General features: G+C 44.6%; 1 non-coding gene across 1 annotated transcript; it reads right to left on the bottom strand.

Moving 5' to 3' along the window:
• Positions 1 to 499: 499 nt before the first annotated feature.
• On the bottom strand, positions 500 to 573 carry TRNAT-AGU (transfer RNA threonine (anticodon AGU)). The gene has a single exon. It is a non-coding gene; the product is annotated as a tRNA-Thr (tRNA).
• Positions 574 to 21,283: the final 20,710 nt, after the last annotated feature.

The following is a 21,283-nucleotide window of genomic DNA, read 5'->3' as shown; positions in this document are numbered from 1 at the left end:
AGTAAGTCCCGAAGTTAGGGACACTAGGAGAGCCACTCTTGCACGAGCTGAGGGAATGGTTCTCGCTCAGCATTACAGGAAATCAAGGGTCTCAATTGGAGATTGCCTATACACTAATGCCAGGAGCATGGGGAGCAAGCAGGAAGAGCTAACCCTCCTACTCTACAGAGGACATTCTGGGAAACCAAGTCAAAGGCTTTTTTGAAATCTAAATATATGACATCAACCTCTTCTCTTTTGTCCAGGTGATGTGTCACCTGATCATAGAAGGAAGTGGAGTTAGCCGGACAGGACCTAGCCACAACAAAGCCATGTTAACACTCTCTTCGAATGCTGCCTTCTGTTACCCTGTTGTTGATGGTTTCTTTGATGATTTTTTCCAAGACCTTTCCAGGGGCTGAAGTCAAACTGATTGGCCTGTAATTCCCTGAATTTTCCTTGCTTCAAGACAGACACCACATTGGTCCTCTTCCAAGCTTCAGGAAGAAATTAATCCTCCAGGCACTGCTGGGATTTGAACCCAGGATCTCCTGTTTACTAGACAGATGCTTTAACCAACTAAGCCACAGTGCCTCTTTGATAACTAGCTTATCCATATTTTTCATAAATGTATTTTGTAGTCTTCTTTGCTTCCTGGCATTGCCTAGGGTGGCAAGCATGAAAATGATGGGAGAAATCAATTAATAGGACCCAAGAAGACCAATTCCAACAGAATTTTAGACTCCCTCTCCTGATCCCATTCTGTGTTGGGCTCTTTTTCTACATTTATCCGCTCCAAAGATGGTTTCTTATAGTCTTCCTACTTGTGAGCCCCTTGTTGTTCCTATCAGGAAAGGAAGTCCTGTTTAATTCCTGGCAGGAATTAATTGTACTGTTTGTGGACCCTTTTACTCAACTCTTTCTTAGTACCACTGTAACTTCAAATCTCAAGCTTTTAACAAATATTGACTTCCCTTTCATTTGCATCATGGTTTAAGTTTTTATAGTGTTTTGGGATCATGTGTTTAAGCTTTTCTCCACAACTGGGAGAGCTAGAAAAACTTGCTCTGGTCTTTCAGGTTTCTTCAATCTCTACCACTTGTCCCACCTCTAGGAACAGGCAATCGGTTGGTATACATCAATCAGTGTAGCTCCACTGACATCAATGGATATTTCCATGGGCAGATCTAGAATTTTGAAAATGGGGGTGCACGTAGCGAAGTGCATCATCACATAAAAAACCCCACATATTTTTCTCCAGTTCAAAATAAACTAGAAACTTTACTAACATGCTAGGGATGTAAGGCTGTATTACAGTAAAAGCCGCATTATCTGGCACCTTACAAACTGGCACGATCTATTAACTGGCATGCCAGCTTGTAAGGTAAAAGTGAAACCCAAGTGCCCACTGTGGTACTTCCGGTTTCACCAGGCTCCCACGCTGCTGAGCCTCCCTCCCTGTCCTTCGGTACAAAAGCAAAAAACCAAAAATAAATTCACTGGAATGAGTTAAAAACAATCTGCAGGGTTGTGAAATAAGAGCTTCATTACCTGGAGCGGCTAACATACAGCAGCATTGTAAAACAAAGACTAGTTTGATTGGTGGAACATTAAGACCATTAAAAAGGAGAGGATTATGAACACCTATAGAATTAAGAGTTTATAAGACATTAGGTAGATGAAGTCAAGCCATGAAATCATGAAGCCACTATGAGGCAGTTGATTTTAACTTTATGTGGAGCAGGAATCGAAGCAAGTGCACCAATGCACTCTCTGAATGCCTCTACACAGCAATCTCTACTGCAGCCATACTGTTGAGCAGACATACCCAAAATAGCTGTAAAGTAGCTTAACTAGGTACTGGTAGCAATTTAGCTACCAAAAAATAATCTTAGCTACCTAACAATAATGGGCTACAAAACCATCCCAAGAAATGGTAAACTACCTGGTGTGAGCTCTGTGCTACTGTAGCCATAGGTGGCAGAACGTTGAGGCTAATGGGGCTTAGCGCCCCCTCCCGCCAAAACTTTTCGCAGAAGCTGGAGATAGTAGCAACGTCACAGTGCTGCCGTCCTGCAGTGCCCAGCTCACATGCAGCCGCTCCTCTGCTCCCATGTACAGCACCAGCGTGTGCTGGCCCTGCGGGAGGGAGGGGTGGGAGTCAGGGGGGGCTCAGCCCCCCCAAATAATTTTTTCCCCCACCACTTATGGCTGTAGCTACACTGCTACTGGCACCCAAGCTAGCTAGTTGAGGTAAGGCAACCACTACATACCCAGATGTACAAAACAATAGAGCTATGCCTCTTTATGCCAGAAGAGAATCTGGCCTGCAGACTTTTCTGTACTGTGTCATTTGAAAATAAGGCTGGGCACATTTTGAAAGTGGCACAAGCTGCCTCTCTCACTGTTGACACTCGTTCATTTCCTCCAATTCCATCACATAATCCTTGTACCAAGACCAACAAACTGCCTGTTCCTTCCCACCCCCACCAGTCTCACCCCAGGAACATTTTAACTAGTACAGGCCTTTATCAGAATGCCAATGTGGCTGTGAAAACACCTTCTCTCTGTTGAGTCATGGTGTTTATTGCATCCACAGCCATGCAAGTGAGAGGGAGAGTTCAGTTTTGACTAATTTTGATGGGCATGGCATAAACTACGGAAGTTCAGTTTAGAAATTAATAGGGTTCAATCTTCATGTGTGCATGACAACATACCTTATGAAATAGGAACAGAGAGATCTTTAAATCCACATTAACCCATGCACATGCCACACCTGTATTATCCTGTGTGGGAGTGCATGTATATAGTGCTATTAATTAAAATTGCTCGGTCAGATGCTATAGAGAGATTAGTTGTCACATTGTGTTAAAGGCATCCTTGGCATATTCCTGAGAAGGGGCTGGACTGCCTGCCGTCCTCTCATCTGTTCATGTGCCATGGTTATACCCAGCCAGAATGACTAATTGGCAGATTTTGTGGAACAGAAGCCCCCCTGTTATCAGGAAGTTATAGGCTCCTAATGAAGAAGAAAAAGAAAGGGGACATGCATGCACTGAGCCGTGGTCACTGGTTCCAAGACAAAAGCTCTGCTGGGCCATTTTCTGGGTGGCAGCTGCTACCTTGTTACACTCAGCCCAGATTGTACAGTTTGGCTAAATGCATGGTAGAGAACCAAACAGAAATGCAGGATAGAAAGGAGGCTGATGTGTCAAAAGGAGTCAGACTCCTACTACCACATTAGCCTGAAGCACTAAACAAGTGGCCATTGGGGGTTCTACTCCTTTGGGGCCCTGCTTCCCGTACTCACAGGCATGCCTGTTTTCCCACTCTGGCTCTGCTGTGGAGAGGAAGCCTTGAAGCAATAGTGTTCCCTCAAAATCTCACATACCAGGGCAACAAAACCTCAGAAGAAGATAACTTATCACCTAATCCATCCCTGCCAGGGGCAGATCTGAGAGGGGTTGGGGGCAGTGATGACGTTGCACCCTCTTTCAACTCTGTAGGGAACATACAGTGAACTTCCCACAGCTGGGAACTCTCATCATGTTCTGCAGGTTGCACCCCCACCTCTCACCCCCACTCACCCAGGCTGCACCAGTGAGCTCTCCACTATGCCCCCTATGTCCCATCACGTCCTCCCCCCTCTTCAAAATCCTAGCTCTGCTTCTGGTCCCTGGTGTAGAAGCTCGGAGCATTCCCAGTCACAAGCCTGGCTCTGCAGTAAGTAGGCATCTTGCTAAAATAGGAATTAGCAAGTACTTTTCTTTTTTAGCGCTGCTGAATGCTTTTCTCCTACATCACCATCCTCACATTCAGCTGGAAGATTAATTAAATCTCAGACCATTTTGTTATTTACATTCCATTCTACCCGTTGTCACCTTAGTTCAAGGAGCTTCTGCCCATCTCCTTCCCAGTCCTTTTTTAAAATATCTAGTTTAGAGCTCGGCTGTTTGGACATTTGATGCTCTTATTGGGGGTGTACAAATGGCTAGCTAACATACATGTGTCTTGCAAAACACAGACTGATCTTCAGATCACATTCAACAACATTCCCACCAATGCACCTTTGAGTTGTAAAAGGTCTGACTTTTTCTTTCTATTGCCAATCCCAACAGTAGTTATGTATATAAAAAGTAAGCCTCTATTGGAAGCCCCAGTATCTTTTTTCTGCACGCTTGCATCGTTCCCAAAATTTCCATGGGCTTTCTCGAAGTTGCATACATGGTACCTTTTGGTAGCTCCATTTGCTCACTTTGAGAGTTGATTCATGTTCCGTCTCCCAACTTTTATGCCTGCCATTCTGTCAGTAAATTGCATCCATAGCTAGCCTGATTTGGCCCCTGAAAGTGCTCTAGAGCCATGACCAAACAAGTGCATGTCTGCAGAGCACTTTAAAAGGGCCTTATCTCATGAAATTCTGAACCCTTATTACACAAGCGTTCAGATGAAAGCGCTTCAAAGCAGAGCACATCATTAACTTATCTGCACTTGTCAGGAGCAGGACTAGACTGTCGCAGCGCAACACTGCTCCTAGTGCTCTTTTCAGAATGGGAAGAGGAGAAGGGAGTGGAGGGAGCATATTCTCAGGGTTACCCAGGCAGTGCTGGAAGTGGGGTGGCTGGGGAACCAGCCACTCCCCTACTCCAGCGTGGTTGAGGAAATCTCAGAATTGAACTCCCTCCCCTGCCTTCTCCCCCGCCCATCCTGAGACAGCATGAGATTGGGGGGAGAGGGGAGCCAGGGGAAGAGGCTCTTTCCCTGGATTGGCTCCAAATTGGAACTCGATCTCCAACCCTCCCAATCAAGCTCGATTTCCAACTCTCCCAATAGCTAATGGTTATTGGGTCAGGAGGATTGGTTTAACTCATGGTGCTTTATAGAAAGCACCATGAGTTAGACCCAGGACCTGCATTTCTGTCTGTACCTTTTTTCTTTCTCTTGCTCCTATTCAGGGCTTCTTTTCAGAAGGAAAACATTATTCATCTGGTATGCAAAGACACCAGGGAATGCCCTCTTCTAAGCTTCTCCTAGTACTGCTTGGGGAGATAAGTCAGAAACAAAACTCTCCAAAACTCTCTTATTCTATTGACTAAAGTTCTCACTTTTGGTAGGTAACAGTTTGTGTGTATCAGCAGAGACTGAGGGACCTGAAGCTACTCTCTCTCACAATGCTTCTGTCATCACTAGATCTGGGAGGCAAATATATTTTTTCCCCCAAAGTGAGAGTTTCAGATTTTGAAGACTAAGACAAAATAAAATATTTCAAAATTTGGTTGAGCCAATTAATTTGGAAAAAAAAAAATCAGAGCATCTTCTGATAGTTTATTATTATGGAATAATAATAATTATAATTATTCTTATTCTTAGGCTTACTCTTTCAACTCTTCTATTCTTAAAATAAACTGTTCCTGGGAAAAGCAGTTTCTAAACAGAAAACAATTGTGTGTGTGTGTGTGTGTGTGTGTGCGCGCGTACATGTTTTGGAAATCTCTATACAGAACATTAATAATTTGGAAAAACTTTCAGAAGTTTTCCAAATCAGGATATTTATGATGAGTTAGGTGTTGAGTTAGGTGCCAAAAATACCGTTGAAAATCTGGTCCCAAGTCACTTTCCAGAAAATTATAAAAAGAATCTGTGCTAGAGTCAGAAACTGAATATGTGCTGCTGGCTCAGGCCCACATCTAAAAGCCCAAGACTCCTTCCAATGCTTTCCTATTACCCAGACATTAAGAATTTGATTGAATGTAACTATACAACAAGGTCCAATTCTTTCTGGAGTTTCTCTTTCTTCTGATGGAAGGCAATTGTCAGAAACTTAACAGATCTGAGTCCTGTTCTAAGGCTGCTCATTGCTGTCAGGCAAGTATTTTTCAGACTACAAAAGTAAGTTACTTTCACATGGCAGCTCAGTAACCTCCATATTATTTCAACATAGTTTGTTCGTGCAAAGTTAGCATGAGGGAGCCAGATCCAAGGGAACTATCACTAAGCTTAGAAAGCATTACATAATCATATGGTCTGAAAGGACCTCCAGGGGCGCTTTGTTCAATTCCCGGCACAGATCCAGAATTTGCTATTCCTAAACTATCCCAGATCCTAGTCTTTCCAGCCTGTTATTCAGAAAAAAAATTGATATGCCAAAATAAATAAGTAAATAAAATAAGACCACAGCTAGAAATATTCTGCTATCTTCTCATTTTTGCCTTGAGGATACAAAATGAAATGATGCAGCCATGACAATATTAAAAATCTCATAAAATCAATTAGAAAGTGATGAAAGAGAAGTCCTCAGCTATTCTGGAAGCATATTAGAGGGTATTTGGGGCCAAACATTTTACTGTCATTTGAATCAGCTGTTTCTAATTGCTACACCTGAGGTCCACTGGGCCCTATTGTGTTCACCACAATGCATACAAACAGTAAAAGACAGCCTCTCCCCTATAGAGCTTTATTTGTTTAAACAAGTGGGGGCTAACCTTTTTGGTAGATATGCCACAAGTTACCCTCAGTACCCTCCTAAAGTGCCCTTCTGATCCCCTTTCCCTGACTGATCTTCTGCTCTACTTTCTGCTTCCAGCTTTGTGCTCCTTGCTCTGCTTTTTTCCTTATATTCCCTGCCCAATCTACTGTGTGCCCCACAGAGGCTACCCATGCCACTTGGGACACCTGTGCCACAGGTTTGACACCCCAGTGTAAACCAGGAGACAATGGGAGAATGGAAGAATATCTCTTTTAGCCATTTTAATGAGAGAGAAAGCAATGCATAGAGCAGGAGTAGCAACCCCCAGCATAGGTGCCAGAGTGTGGCATGCAAAGGCATTTTGCTTGGCACGTGCATCTCAGGGCAGATGGTGGGGGAAGGGGCTGGGGCTGTGCTGCCACAACAAGGATTGGGCCCCTTGTGGCTCCCCTGCCATCCACCCCGGCATGCCAATATCTTAGAAGTTGAGGTTGCAGGTGTTTTCAGCACACAGTCCAAAAAGATTGCTGACCCCTGGCATAGAGATTCAGTAGTACAGCCAGTGCACAGCCAAGGCACACTGACTTGACATATAGGGAAGCTGACGGCCCTGCTGGTCAGTGATCATAGCCTGATTTATATAAACAAAATTAATTTCCTCTTGTTTTTTGTTCCCTCCCTGGTTGCATCGATTTGGCTCTTTGGGCCATCATAAAGATTGGTGGAAAGACAGATAACCTGCAAACTAGAGGAGTACAAGATTCACATTTAATTGTTTGATCTTCACTCAGACATTCACAGTGTTTGCGATATTTGCATCTGAACATTTTGCCAAGAAAGGACCAAAAAAGAAGCCATCAAAGCAATAGATTTTGATTCAGAAGCGGTTGATGAAGTCAAGTCAACTGTGTGGCAAGTTTACCTTCTTTCACCAGCAGGTGGCATTCTCAGCTCTCCCATCTCTTCACTAACTGGACTTCATGGGGAAAAAATGCTCTGGTCTGCTTTTATTTTAGGATCATTGTGTTCTATTGTCTCAATAACGAGTCATCTCACTAATAATGAAGCTGTATCTGTGGGCCCATAGGATCAGATGCTGGTGATTGACACAGTAATAAAGATACTCCAGCTGCTTTCCCCATTTACGATAGCTAGCTTCTGAAAATTCCCAAGGAGACAGAAAACATGACACAGAGACATACATGGCAGTCTCCCTGTGACCTCAAGACAGTTGGTCACATTGAAAGAGCAACTTACGGTGAGTCATCTTTTACCTGAAATCCTCTAGGAAGGAAAAGAGCTTGCACCACACTATGGTAACATCTTGATGTCATGTCATCACATCACATGTCCATGCTGTCAGCATTGCATTATACCATATCATTCCTAAAAAAATATTTCTGAATGCTTTTAATCTCCCATAAACTTGGCATGCAGAATGCAAGGCAACTTCACACTCATGATGATTATGCCACAAGAATCAATGAAAGTGGTGGTGGGGAAAGCCACCCCACACAATAACTCTTTAAATAGAGAAGCAATATATAAGCCCACTGGGTCAAATACTACAGTGGAATTCAGGAGACCTGGGTTCTGGCCCTGGCTCTGCCACTGAGTGCTGGGGGACCTTGGGCAAGTCACTTCACCTGTTTATACCTCCATTTCCTCATCTCTGTAAAAGGGACAATACACATCTCCTGCATAAAGTGCTGGATGATCTTCTGATTTAAAGGACTATGCAATAGCCAAGTAATACAGTAATTTTATGTAAATATGTTCTAAATGGCTGGATGGGTCAGAAAACTCAATAAATTCAGCATCTAAAGGAAATAGGTACTCTCTATATGGCAACATATCTATGAGAACATGGTAAAACTACTCTTTGAGTATGGTTTGCCTGCAGCTACAAGTATGACTGCAGCATATGTGGACATACCTGGGTTAACTGTAACCTACCTAACTCAGATAATAAGAAGAGTGTAGCAGTGACAGCAGACAGCTCAGTGAGGACTAACTGCCCTAATATTTGCCTGGGTTCTCAGGTGGGCTTTTATATCCTGTGCTGAGCTCTGTGCAACTGTGGCAAGACTTAACATTCATTGGTTCACAGTATCTCAAGTCTCTAAGTTGCCACCCAGCCCTACTAGCTAGTGGAAAGTCAGCTCAGAGACGTTTAGATGACATTGTCGGTCACACCACTGATGACGTTGTGTGGACACAGTTATATAGTTACTTATTAGTGTAGAATAGGGACAGCTGTCATTTATAATCCTGTAGCAGCTTTGAGCTGCAATCAAAACCCAGACTTTGCTCTGTTAAGTTCTGCACATACAGACAGTCATGGATGGCCCAGACAGGAAGATTTTACAAGATAAATAAATGAAGCAAACAGACATTGTTGTCTGTGTGCTATTAGAGGACCTGAGGTACCAAGGCCCAAATTTTTCAAAGGTATTTAGATGAGGACAGGCAATTTTCAAAAGACTACTACATGCCTACTCTCACTTTTAAAAAGCTCACCCTTCATGATATGGGGCAGTCTCAATTTAGAATTTGAGCCAAAGTATCCTACTTTAAATATAAAGCAAAACTGCCATTCATAGAACCTAACAAAATAGGCTGTTTCCTATGATTGCTTATGCTTTTCTGAACAAGTTAATCTCTAAGGTGCCACCCTGCTCTGCCTTTTGCTTTTCTTACTAGAGTTAGGACATAGTTAACATAAACAGCACAAATTATTCCCCTTCTGGTCTTGCCATTCTGATTACATGTTAGCTCATCTTAAAAAAAAAAAAAAATCATTGGCTCATTTTTATTTAAAAAAAAAGAAAAGGAAAAATTGAGAAGTAGCACTAATCTTCCTAAATTCTCCTTTGCTGGTTTTTAGTGATTCCCCCCCCCCCCCTTTTTCTCTAATCAAACTAGTCAACAAGTTCATCGAAAGGAGTTCATCCTCCAAGGAGGATTATTCTGCACTGGTCCAGTCCTGCAGGGAGCTGACCAGGAAAGCCAAGGCTGCAACTGAACTCCAGCTAGCTTTGAGCATCAAGGACAATAAAAAGTCCTTTTTCAGATACGTGGGGAGCCGGAGGAAAAGCAGGGGCAACGTTGGACCCCTGCTGAACCAGATGGGGCAACTGATGCCCAGGAAAAAGCCAGCCTATTAAATAGGTACTTTGCGTCGGTCTTTCATCAGCCCCATGGGACGCCCGTGCCCGCTACAGGGCCGGGAAGTCCGGGTGAGGGTGATCCCCTGCCCTCCATTAATGCTGACTTCGTGAAGGAACATCTTGAGAAGCTGGATACCTTCAAGTCAGCCGGCCCTGACAATCTTTACCCCAGGGTACTCAAGGAGCTGGCGAGCATCATAGCCCAGCCTCTAGCGCGGATCTTTGAAAACTCTTGGTGCTCTGGTGTAGTGCCCGAAGACTGGAAGAAGGCCAATGTGGTGCCTATCTTCAAGAATGGGAGGAAAGTGGATCCGGCTAACTATAGGCCCATCAGCCTGACTTCTATCCCAGGGAAGATCTTAGAAAAGTTTATTAAAAGAGGCCATCCTTAATGGACTGGCCGACGCCAACATCTTAAGGGATAGCCAGCATGGGTTTGTTGCGGGTAGGTCTTGCTTGACCAATCTCATTTCCTTCTATGACCAGGTGACCTATCACCTGGACAAGGGAGATGAGATTGATGTCATATATCTTGACTTCAAAAAAGCCTTCGATCTGGTGTCCCATGATCATCTCTTGGAGAAACTGGCCAATTGTCGTCTTGGGTCCTCCACGATCCACTGGCTGGAAAATTGGCTCCGGGGTCGGACCCAGAGGGTAGTAATTGATGGAAGTCACTCATCGAGGTGTCCGGTGACCAGTGGGGTCCCCCAGGGCTCTGTCCTTGGACCCATACTGTTCAACATCTTCATCAATGATGTGGACACTGGAGTCAGAAGCGGACTGGCCAAGTTCGCCGATGACACCAAACTTTGGGGCAAAGCATCCACACCAGAAGACAGGCGGATGATCCAGGCTGACCTGGACAGGCTCAGCAAGTGGGCGGACAAGAATCTGATGGTGTTCAACGCTGATAAATGCAAGGTTCTCCACCTTGGGAAGAAAAACCCGCAGCATCCTTATACGCTCGGCAGTGCTATGTTGGATAGCACTGTGGAAGAAAGAGACTTGGGGGTCATCATAGACCACAAGATGAACATGAGCCTGCAATGCGATGCTGCGGCTAGTAAAGCGACCAAAACGCTGGCTTGCATCCATAGATGCTTCTCAAGCAAATCCCGGGACATCATTCTCCCCCTGTACTCGGCCTTAGTGAGGCCGCAGCTGGAGTACTGCGTCCAGTTTTGGGCTCCAAAATTCAAAAAGCATGTGGAGAAGCTTGAGAGAGTCCAGAGAAGAGCCACGCGCATGATCAGAGGTCAGGGAAGCAGACCCTATGATGACAGGCTGAGAGCCCTGGGGCTCTTTAGCCTGGAAAAGCGCAGGCTCAGGGGTGATCTGATGGCCACCTACAAGTTTATCAGGGGTGACCACCAGTATCTAGGGGAATGTTTGTTCACCAGAGCGCCCCAAGGGATGACGAGGTCGAATGGTCACAAACTACTACAAGATCGTTTCAGGCTGGACATAAGGAAGAATTTCTTTACTGTCCGAGCCCCCAAGGTCTGGAACAGCCTGCCACCGGAGGTCGTTCAAGCGCCTTCAGTGAACACCTTCAAGATGAAACTGGATGCTTATCTTGCTGGGATCCTATGACCCCAGCTGACTTCCTGCCCTTTGGGCGGGGGGCTGGACTCGATGATCTTCCGAGGTCCCTTCCAGCCCTAATGTCTATGAAATCTATGAAAGCAAATTACAGATGGGTATCTTGCCTATTTGCATGAATAAGGATTAGGAAGTCCGTTCTAAATCTGAATTCTGTGAGTAAAGGCTCAATTCTGTAAAGACTTGCAGCAAGCCTTAAGTTTACAGAGGGCACATCTGCATGTGCCCTGGACCATGCAGTTATAACTCATGTTACCGTGCAGTTCTGAAACTGTATGGGTTTTTCCCCCCCACACTACTGCACAGTAGCGTCGGCATCACGGTTTGTGCCCACTGATGCTACATTGCTGGAGCAATGAGTTACACTACGGTGACATAGCATCTCATATAGCTGCACCCAGATAGGACTTCAATGCATCCGAGTGAGCAAAGCAATGCAGAAATGGGTTTGAGCAGTAATATTCAGCCCTGGATCTTTTTCCTCATCACTCTGAATGTGCACGTATAATTCCTAGGGTAGTATTAACATCACAGAACACCCTTTGTTCATGTATTTGAGTAACTAACTGTCATTTTAATTATTAAATAAAATAAAATAGCATGACTGACTTTCTGACAATTTCCACATGAATGAATTCAAGATTCTCACTCAGTGCAAATTCACACAAGGGCAGATGAATATGGGGAAAGTTGGAATTGAAAGAAAGGTCAATGAAAGGTCACCCAAAAGACCATCAGATGTTTTTATCGGATGTCAGCAGTTCAAATATCTCCATGAGTGTGTGGTTCTAAAAGGATACAGGACTTCCTACACAGGAACATACCTAAGGTGCATCTAACATCAGCACCACTTGCTTTAGGTGCAAAGGACTTGAACTACTAAGGCATTCCCCAAGGGTGAAGCAAGGGATAAACTCCTACCCCCATCCACCATTCTGGAACAACTCATAGAATTACAGTCTCCTGGAAAACTTCTATGAAGTTTTCACCCTACTAAGGCCTTCCTAACAAACTTTTTCTATAGGAAGGGTGATACCTCTAATTTTTCATCATTCTGTAATCTGTGAAGTTTTGTGTTCACTTTACAAGGGATGGAATAATTAAACACTCACCAATTCCAGCCCTGGCTCTGCTCATCTTTGTTCAGGAAAGACAAAGTAAGTCCTGTTGAAGCTGCTCCAATCCTGCTCTGGTCATTAAGAGTTACTTGAACCATTGCTGTTTGTAGCATACAGAGTCAGATCTTTATCACTTGATGATCTAGTGGGAATGGAAAGTGAGCAAGGGTTGTGTCCATTCCTACAGTAGTTATGGCAATGCCTTGGGTGGCAGTGCCTTTTGTGTGAGATGAAGATATCCTGACTACCTGTGTTCAGACCATATCCTAAAGCACCTTTCATGTAAGTAGGATAGTCTGCATTGCTATTCTGACCAGGATTCTGATCTGGCTTGTTCCATACATCAAATGTGAATTGACTATTTAAACATATACTATAAATACAAGATGTACCCAGCTGTGCTTTCTTTTGGGGCCTACTGCCTCCCATAATGCAGATGCTTGCATTATGGACTCAGCTGTTTCTGCCATTTAGTTCTCCAAGAAAACACAATCCCCTGGTGATGACCTCCCAGCCTTCAACAATCAGATACTGTTTGATGTTGCTAGAAGGGGGATTAATTTTTCAATCAGATAAAGGGTAGCAGAAATATATTCCAAAGCAATAGATGAGAAGGACTGAGAACACAGGCCTAGAAGAGACCAGCTGGGTCAAGCCCAGCCCTCTACTATTGCAGAAAACTAGGTAATAGACATTTGTCCAATACAGAGACTGGAGATGAGAGATATGGAAATGAAAATGCTTCTTAGAACATTTTCAAACACCAATGGGGCCAGATAAGGACATGAGAAGTATTGGTTAAATGGAAACATGGGAGACACACACATCCACCCCATTGGTATATATTGTGCTTGATGTTAATCAGGGATAAGCCTGAGCCACAGCAGATCTAATCCAGTTCCCCCTAAGGGCTATGAAAATGTTGCCATCCCATTCCCTTCCATTTGGAACTCCAAATTTTGGAGTCCAGATTTGATCTTTCTTCAAAGTAAGGGGTGTTTGATTCCAGAACCGATCCTGGTATGTAATAATAATGACACAGAGATGATTTATGTTTTAAAAACCCTTCTATAGACATTAATCTTCATAGCCCAAACAATACAGACAAGGGCTATAGTCAAAGGGACTATCACTTTAGTCCAAAGGACACACTCCCCAGTCAGAGATGCTTCAAAGTGTGTTTTCTTCCTTCCCCAACTCTCAATACACACCTCACAGTTCTGGAATTTGTGAAAAGCTAGCAGGGAAGGGGGGAAGAGGGTCAGAGATTCCACAGAAAAATGCATTAATTTTCAGATCCAGAGTAATTGGTTTTTTTCCCACAAGATCCACTTTAGTCAAAACACAAGTTATTGGGCTCAGGAGGTCACATTAGATTACATAACAACCCCTGATGGTCTGCAGATCTTTGACTCTTGAGTCTCTTGGCAAATTTCTGAATTTACTCCCAGGAGATTTAGGTTCAATTCTCTTCTCTGCTTATGTGACCATGCCTCTGAGGCTACAGTTCTCAGGACATGTAGATGTAGAGAGACAGATGTGGAAATAAAGGGCGGTCATTGAAGACCTCTCTCTGTTGCTTCCTGGGACCTACTTCTTGCTAACAGCATGAAGGACTCAACCCCAAGGACGTACCAGGCCTGTAGCCTCCCCAGCTCTGACCTCCAATGGAATGAGCTCAGAAGGAAGCATGTCATACAGAACGGCTGCTCCCAACCTAGTTCTCTCAACTTGGGAGGTACTTGTAGAAGAGACAGGAAGGGCATCTATAGACATGCTCCGGTGGTGGGGAGGGTCATTTAATTACAGCAGCTTCAAGAGCCGCTCTAATTAAAGCACCCACGACATCATGTATACTCAGCATGCCACACTTCAAAATGGTGGTGGGGGCACTTGAACTAATGCTCATTCAGTGAGCATTAGTTCAAGCACCCCTAGCTCCATTTTAAAGTGTGGGGATGCAGAATGCACATGACATGGAGGATGCTGGAGCATGCCAATTAACACACTTCAGCAGACTCAATTAATCAAGTCCATCCCAACATGTGCCAATTAGCACATGTCAGAGAGACACACATATAGTCTTTTATATGTATATATATGACTATATGTGCCTATATATAGGCACATATATAGGCACCTGAAGAGACTAACTCACCATCTCTTTCTACAAGTCTTTTCTGCCTGCCATCATCTTTGCCTATGCATTTCTCTTCTTCTACTCCTGTCTATATGATTATCAATGTACCCTGTTTGCTTGAATAAAAGACAAGGTTTGTTTCCCCCAACTTAGCATGGGGGGAAAAAGCTCCTCACCTTGCATTTGCATAAAGGAAACCTAATTAAATACACTGTCTATCTAAACTGCAGCCTGTCTATCTAAGCTGCAGCCAAAAGTAGCATGTGCTGAGTAATGGAAACCATCTATGAAGTTGATTAAATGCAGCTAACACCAAGCATGACTATAAAACACATGGCCCATATTGGACAGACATATCGATGGGAACCTTTGTGTGCATGAATGTGGTGAGTGGGGCTTTTTAAAAAAAAAACAAACCCAAAACTAACAAGCAGTTGCTCCCCCAGAAAGGAATGAGCAAACTAACATATGATTAGCATGATTAAGATTCTCCCTCTCCCGCACCATGAGGTGGAGCTGGACCAGGTTGCCCAGCACCTCATTTGCATATACAATGTTGGAGGATCCCAAGGCTAGCAACAAAAACACCAAGTGCCAATCACGAGTGGGGTGCTAATTTGCACATGGATCCTTTTGGGGGAGGAGGGGTACCTGGAGTACACGCACATACTGAGCAGTGCTGAGTTATGGGGTCGTTATGGCTTGAAATGCTGTTGACTCTGATGGGGCCCAGCCCAATGAACTATATGGTGAATCATGAGCTTTTTGGTTTTAGATTAATATAATGCATAGTTTGCACTGTAAGCAGGTACAAAAGTGCTGCTTAAAAGTGCGTTTATGGAGTAATTGTAATAAAACTTGCAGAAGTTTCAGTAAAGGTAAAACATACCCGTTCTGGATGAACTACATCTATGAGTACCCATAGTAATTTGCTTACATACAGATTACTACAGACATGTTTCTTTCAGTCAGCATTTTCAAATTTGCTCCTCACTTCCATGTGCTCAGGGAGATCAGGGTCTGACAGTAAGGGGAGGGCGGGGGAGAAGGAGCTGCAAGGGAAGGAAGTTGGGGGGTCAGAAGGCATGGGAGGAACCTGCCCCCCAGATTTATTTTCCCTGCTGTAGCAGCAGGAGTGGGACAAGTCCAAGGCAACCCTCCAATAATTAGATTCTATACCTGGAAAATTATAACAAATTTATAAATTTTCCATTTATAGAATGTAAATATTAGGGGGTCAGCTTATATTCAGTGTTGTCTAATACTCAAGTAAATATGGTACTTTTTTTACATGCACAAATCACTGTCTTCTGTGGTGCAGAACAATGTGAGGCATAAGCAACTAACTTCAAGCAGGCAAGCTACCTCAACAAAGCGTTCCTGCTATGCATGGCATTCCCAAGCACAGGCCAAGCTAGGAGATTCACCTGCGTGGGGCAGACAGTGAAGGATTGTTCTGAGCAAAACACTGTGCAATCAAATAGAGATAGCAGAGGCAATGGGGTCAGGCAGGCTGCCTGGGGCATCTTTCATCTCTGACTTATGGTGGTGGGGTGTAAAGTGTGTGTTGGCCCTCCCCAAGGCCAGCTCAAAGGCAGCCTTGTTCAGCTGACTATCTGCCATCTCTCTGATGTCACAGGTTTCATTCGGGTAGCTCACTTCAAAGGCACATTTTGGGTTTTGATTTTGCTATTTTGGGGATAATAGCTGAGCTTTTCAAAAGCATTTTGCTGTGCAATAAAATCAAATAATCTTAAGCGCAGCCAGCTGAGTTAACCCAGTTCAAGCAGGGCAGCTCTGTGACAGGAACAAAGGAGGCAATGCCAGGACCGACAGAGAGAAACTGGGGTTTCTTCTCTTTTTATCCAGCTAATTCCCCTTCCACCTCTCAAGAAATAGTCAACCCTAGCAGGTGCACTGCCACCATTTCATTCAATGGAGGTTTCAATAACAGGGAAGTTATGTAAAATGTATGTATACTTGTAGGAGCATGTCCTCCTCAGTCAACTACCAAGCTTGCTGGACCATAAGCCAACAATGTGTACAGCATCAAGTTCAGTGGGGCCCAATTTCACATACAGTTTTTAGGTGCCATCATAGTGCAAAAGTGACTAGCGTAGGAATTTATCAGACTCCATAATTGTACGTCTTTATCTCCAATTCATTTTCCCTAGACTAGGTCTCTGACAAGAGCTTTAAGTAAAATATCCCACTGTTGTGTTAGAGCGCATATTATATACAGCACTATTTCCAACCCCTTCCTTCTGCCTTGATTGACATACTGATACCATTCACCAGACGGGTCTCCAAGGAGAAGTAACATGGTGCAAGCTCACTTTTAATAGTGAAGGAAACAGTTACACATTCTTGCCAGTCTAACAAGACTCATTAATCATGGCCCTGCCAGACTTGTTTTCAGTACAGTTCAGGATACTGCAGGTGCTGCCAAGAGATCATTGAGGACTTCCTAATGCCCACTTTATAGTGGACACCTCATATTTTGTAAGATACTGGCTAGCAGACTCACAGCATAGGATCATATGAAGGTAGAGCTGAAAGGGACCCCATGAGGTCTTCTATTCCTTAAGGTAGGATCATCCCTGACTAAACCATCCCAATCAAACCATCACGAAGGTGTATATTTAGAAGTATCCCACTCATGTCTTACACTCCTAGAAGTGGCCTTTCTTCCAAGGAGCTCGATGTGACAGTAACTAAGGAGCTGTTAAAGCAGGTTCATGCCACCAAGGATCACCAATATATCTGGGAAATCTTCAGAGACCATATTCATGAAATTTCTCATTGTATCATCCAGATCAGGACCCAAATTCATAGCCCAGATAATTCAATAAGGACTCCCAGAGCCTTCAGTGGGCTTGGAATGTGCCTCCAACTGCTGCAAGGAGCGTGGTAGCAAAGAAGATGAAGCAACCTGTTACAGTCCCAGAGATATGTTTGAGCCCTGCTCTAGACTTGTTTGAGGCATAGCCTTCAGTTGACCCAGATGTAAACATGTACTTGGTCATTTGGGCTGGGCAGTCAAAGGTGGCTGCGGATGATGCCAACCACATTGCTCCCTTCTGTGCCCTTGACGACAGAAGTCTATGAGACATAACCACTATGGACCACTAGGCTCAGGAAAGCCTGGGATATGCACATAACTGAGTCACTGGTCAAAGGGAACTGAAGGAACTGGTCCCTCGATTACATATATACATATGTTATGTCTATGAATGTTGATGTGTAAAATCAAGCCCAGAGCTTCATTATTTGAAAACCCTGTGTCCATACTAAGTAAGCACGGCACTCCATTGAAACCCCAGAATATCAGCATTCAGTTGTATGTTCCAACAAAAAGTCACTGGGATGTTTTAGCCTGCTGTAACCTCTTGCTGAAAGGTAGAGATAACTGAGAATTGGCAGGAGCTGAGCCAATGCTTTCACACTGCAGAGAACAAAGATAGCATTTTAAAGGTTTCAAGGGTCGCTGAAGAGGATTAAGGCTTAAGGGTTTTTAGGCCTAAGGCAGACACATGACAACACTGATCAAGAGCCCTGAGACTTTGTAGAGTTTCAACAGCTTATCAGAGGGAACCCCCCTGTACACAAAACAGTGGAAAAAATATGGAGAGCAATGATTATATGCAGGTATATTTTAGGGGTAATAAACTGAACAAAGTACAATCCTGCCAGTCCCAAGAATTCAAAGACTATAACACTGGCTAAAAATATGAGGAGATTTGGATACTTCAGATAATAGTAATAATGGAATATCTTGTATTTTCTAGTTTGAGTATTTAGGGTACCTTAGGGCACCTATACATGTACAGCAAGGCTGCTCCAATGCACTGTAATTGCAGCATGTCGGAGCAGACTCGCTTAAAACGTGGTCATTTCTGTGCTCCAGCAGATTCCAGCATCACATGCATCAGCGTCCGCGCTCTGAAAAACGGTGGTGGGGCACTTTAACTAAAGCTCATTCGATGAGCTTTAGTTAAAGCACCTCCACTGCCATTTTTCAGCATGGGGACGTGGATGCACGTGACACTTCAGGTGTTTAGAGTGGCTCTCTGAACCACTCTTATTAAAAGTGCTCCACTCCCTGAGAATGTGTATAAACACCCTTACAGTCATACTTTCTCTGCTACCAAGTAGTTTAGAAGCTTCCTGGTGTTAGATACATTTTTCTTAGTTACACAAGAATACAACTATGTCATTGAGCAGAACTCTGGAAGCTGCGGGGGGGAGGGACAGGGGACAGCACCATCTGGATACGTTCTGTATGAATACTTCTTCACATAGCATCCACATTCTGCCACAGAGGCGCAGGATACAGTGCTAGATGAACAAGTGGCCTGACCTAGTACAACATTTCTATGTTCTCATGAGATGTTTTAAACAAATAAAACCCATATCTTCCAAAACTTGTAATGAGAGTTGAAATCATTGCATTCCCTCAGTCAATAACAGATCAAACAGCTGGAAAAGTAATGTTACTGTGCAGCATTTTAGATTGAATAAATAATTTGCTGAAGACGTGACTTCGAAGGCTTTCACAAAAGATTAAGACCACATGAAAGTTTCCCTGTTGTGTTGAGATCCCACCCCCAGGAAGTCTTGGACTATTCACTTAAAAAAAAAAAAAAAAATCACAAAGAGTCAAATATAGTAAAAATAAAAGGCCTAAACCTGGCTATGATTTATGCAGAAGATGTGTGTCAGTCCTGATACACAACTGCTCTATCAATGCTGCCTGCTGCATAGATGAGCCTTCAGTGACATAAGAGCTACTATTAAGGCTCCCATATCAACCCTTTCAAAGTTCAAGGCATTGAAAATATGGCTGAGGAAGAGGTGGCATAGTGGAAACCGCCTGAGAGATTTACTCACAAACTAGTTGAAGTTCTTGAAATAGTCCCCCAACATCCAATAACTGCTAGATCTAGCATTAAAAGTCACCAAGTTGGCAACATTTCATCTATGCCAATTTGCCAAGAGTGGAGAGAGTCAAGGCTCAGCCTTGCTGCTGACCTGCCAGCCTTAGAGCTGGCGTAGTGGAGAGGGGACATAGAATGCATCTGCTTCAGATGATCCCTCTGAATTCAAAAAGGAGTGTATGAGAGATTGTTTGTAATCATTACTTATTATTCCTTTAAGCTGCTGCCTGTTTCTGCCTGGATGAATATTGCTTCTGAGACCTGCAACGCAAGAAACTTCTGTACAATGCAGGGCAATGCACTAACCCAGATGCTGGGTGAACCAGTAGGGTTGTACACAAGACAGCTGTATCTCTGCTCTTTAAAAATCACAGGTCCCTGTTTCTGCAACATACTGGCCAGATGTTAACTCACCTGCTCCCAAGGGAGACAGAGGCTACATCTTCAAACAGAAGTGACAGACCTGAGTGCATGCAGTGCTGTATCAGGGCTACCATATATTCTCACATACACCCCCTGTCCCCCAAATAAAACATGCACTTTGTTTTTGGAAGAAGGTAGAAAATAAATTTTTCAGAGTCATGGCTGATTGTGACAGAGTGAGCCCTTCTGGGAACATATAAAGTGTCTAGGAAGTGCAGCATCGTAGGAGACAATCTAATGATCCTGGTTTTCTCTGATAAAAAAAAAAAAAAAAAATATCACAAGTTTTCTGATAACCCCCCCAAATCTGTGATTAAAATGAAACACCACTACATACTATATATGTATCAATTGAACACAATGTTTTATTGATACATTTATAATTTTAAAGCAGTTTGGAAGCCTACCAGTGCCTCAATCACTATAGTAAAATAAATTAAGTACCTATACATTTTAGTATTTGATTTTGGGTTTTTTATCATGGAAAATCAGAGCTCTCCCTACGCCCTTAGCTCACAGAATGCAGGTCCAGGCTCCTCACCCCCCCCCCCCCCAAGCCCCCTAGCCCTGCTGGTGGCCCTCACTTCCCCCACCACACACACAGCCCCCTGCCCCTGAAGCCCTGCTGGAGGGGGCTGCCAGCTGCCAGGGCTACAGGGCCAAGGACCTGAGCATACAGCCCCCTGCATCCCACAGCAGTGCCTGATCCCCAGCTGCCGCCCGAAAGAGGTGGAGGCTGCTGCAGCATAGCAGAGTGCAGAGCCTGGCTCCCACCCCCATGGGCAGCCTGGCCACAGTAGAGCCCATGTGGGGCAGGTGCAGGCTGCCTGCTACAGGCTTGGGCAGAGAGGACTCCTCACTGTTCCAGGCACTCTGGGAGGGGGTGGGAGGGGGGATAAGAGAACCCATGTCCCCCAAATCTGTGTGCAGGGCAAGGAAGGGCTGTGCACTGCAGGCTCAGGTTCCCCACCCTGCTGCTTTCCACCGAGGCCTCTGCAGCCCAGTGGCCAGGACCCAGAATGGCAGGGCAGAGTGATGCCAGGCAAGGAAGCTCCTTGCCGTTGCAAGCTCTGTGCTGCCCTGGCGATGCGCCCCATGCCTGCCTGGCAGTAGTGAGGGACACAACCCCATGCCATCGTCCCCACTGCTGCTGGGTGGGCAGAGGCACCTTGCCAAGGTGATGTGGGGCTTGCAGCAGCAAGGAGCTTCCCCACCTAGCCCAGCTCTGCCCTGCAGCACCAGGTCTCACTTGCTGGGCTGCAGAGGCCCTGGGGGAGGGCAGCAGGGTGGGGAGCCTGAGCCTGTGGTGTGCAGCCCACCCCCACCCTGCACGGCACAAGTCCCCCCTGCTGCCCCACAGGAGTGTATGCAGTGGTGGGAAGCCACTCCCTTGTCATCCACCCCCTGGACAAGCCTTGTCCCACTCCCTGCCAGGGCCCTGCAGC

Source organism: Alligator mississippiensis, chromosome 5 (genome assembly GCF_030867095.1).
Source record: "Alligator mississippiensis isolate rAllMis1 chromosome 5, rAllMis1, whole genome shotgun sequence".
Lineage (NCBI taxonomy): Eukaryota > Metazoa > Chordata > Crocodylia > Alligatoridae > Alligator > Alligator mississippiensis.
This window is presented reverse-complemented; position numbering and strand designations above follow the sequence as displayed.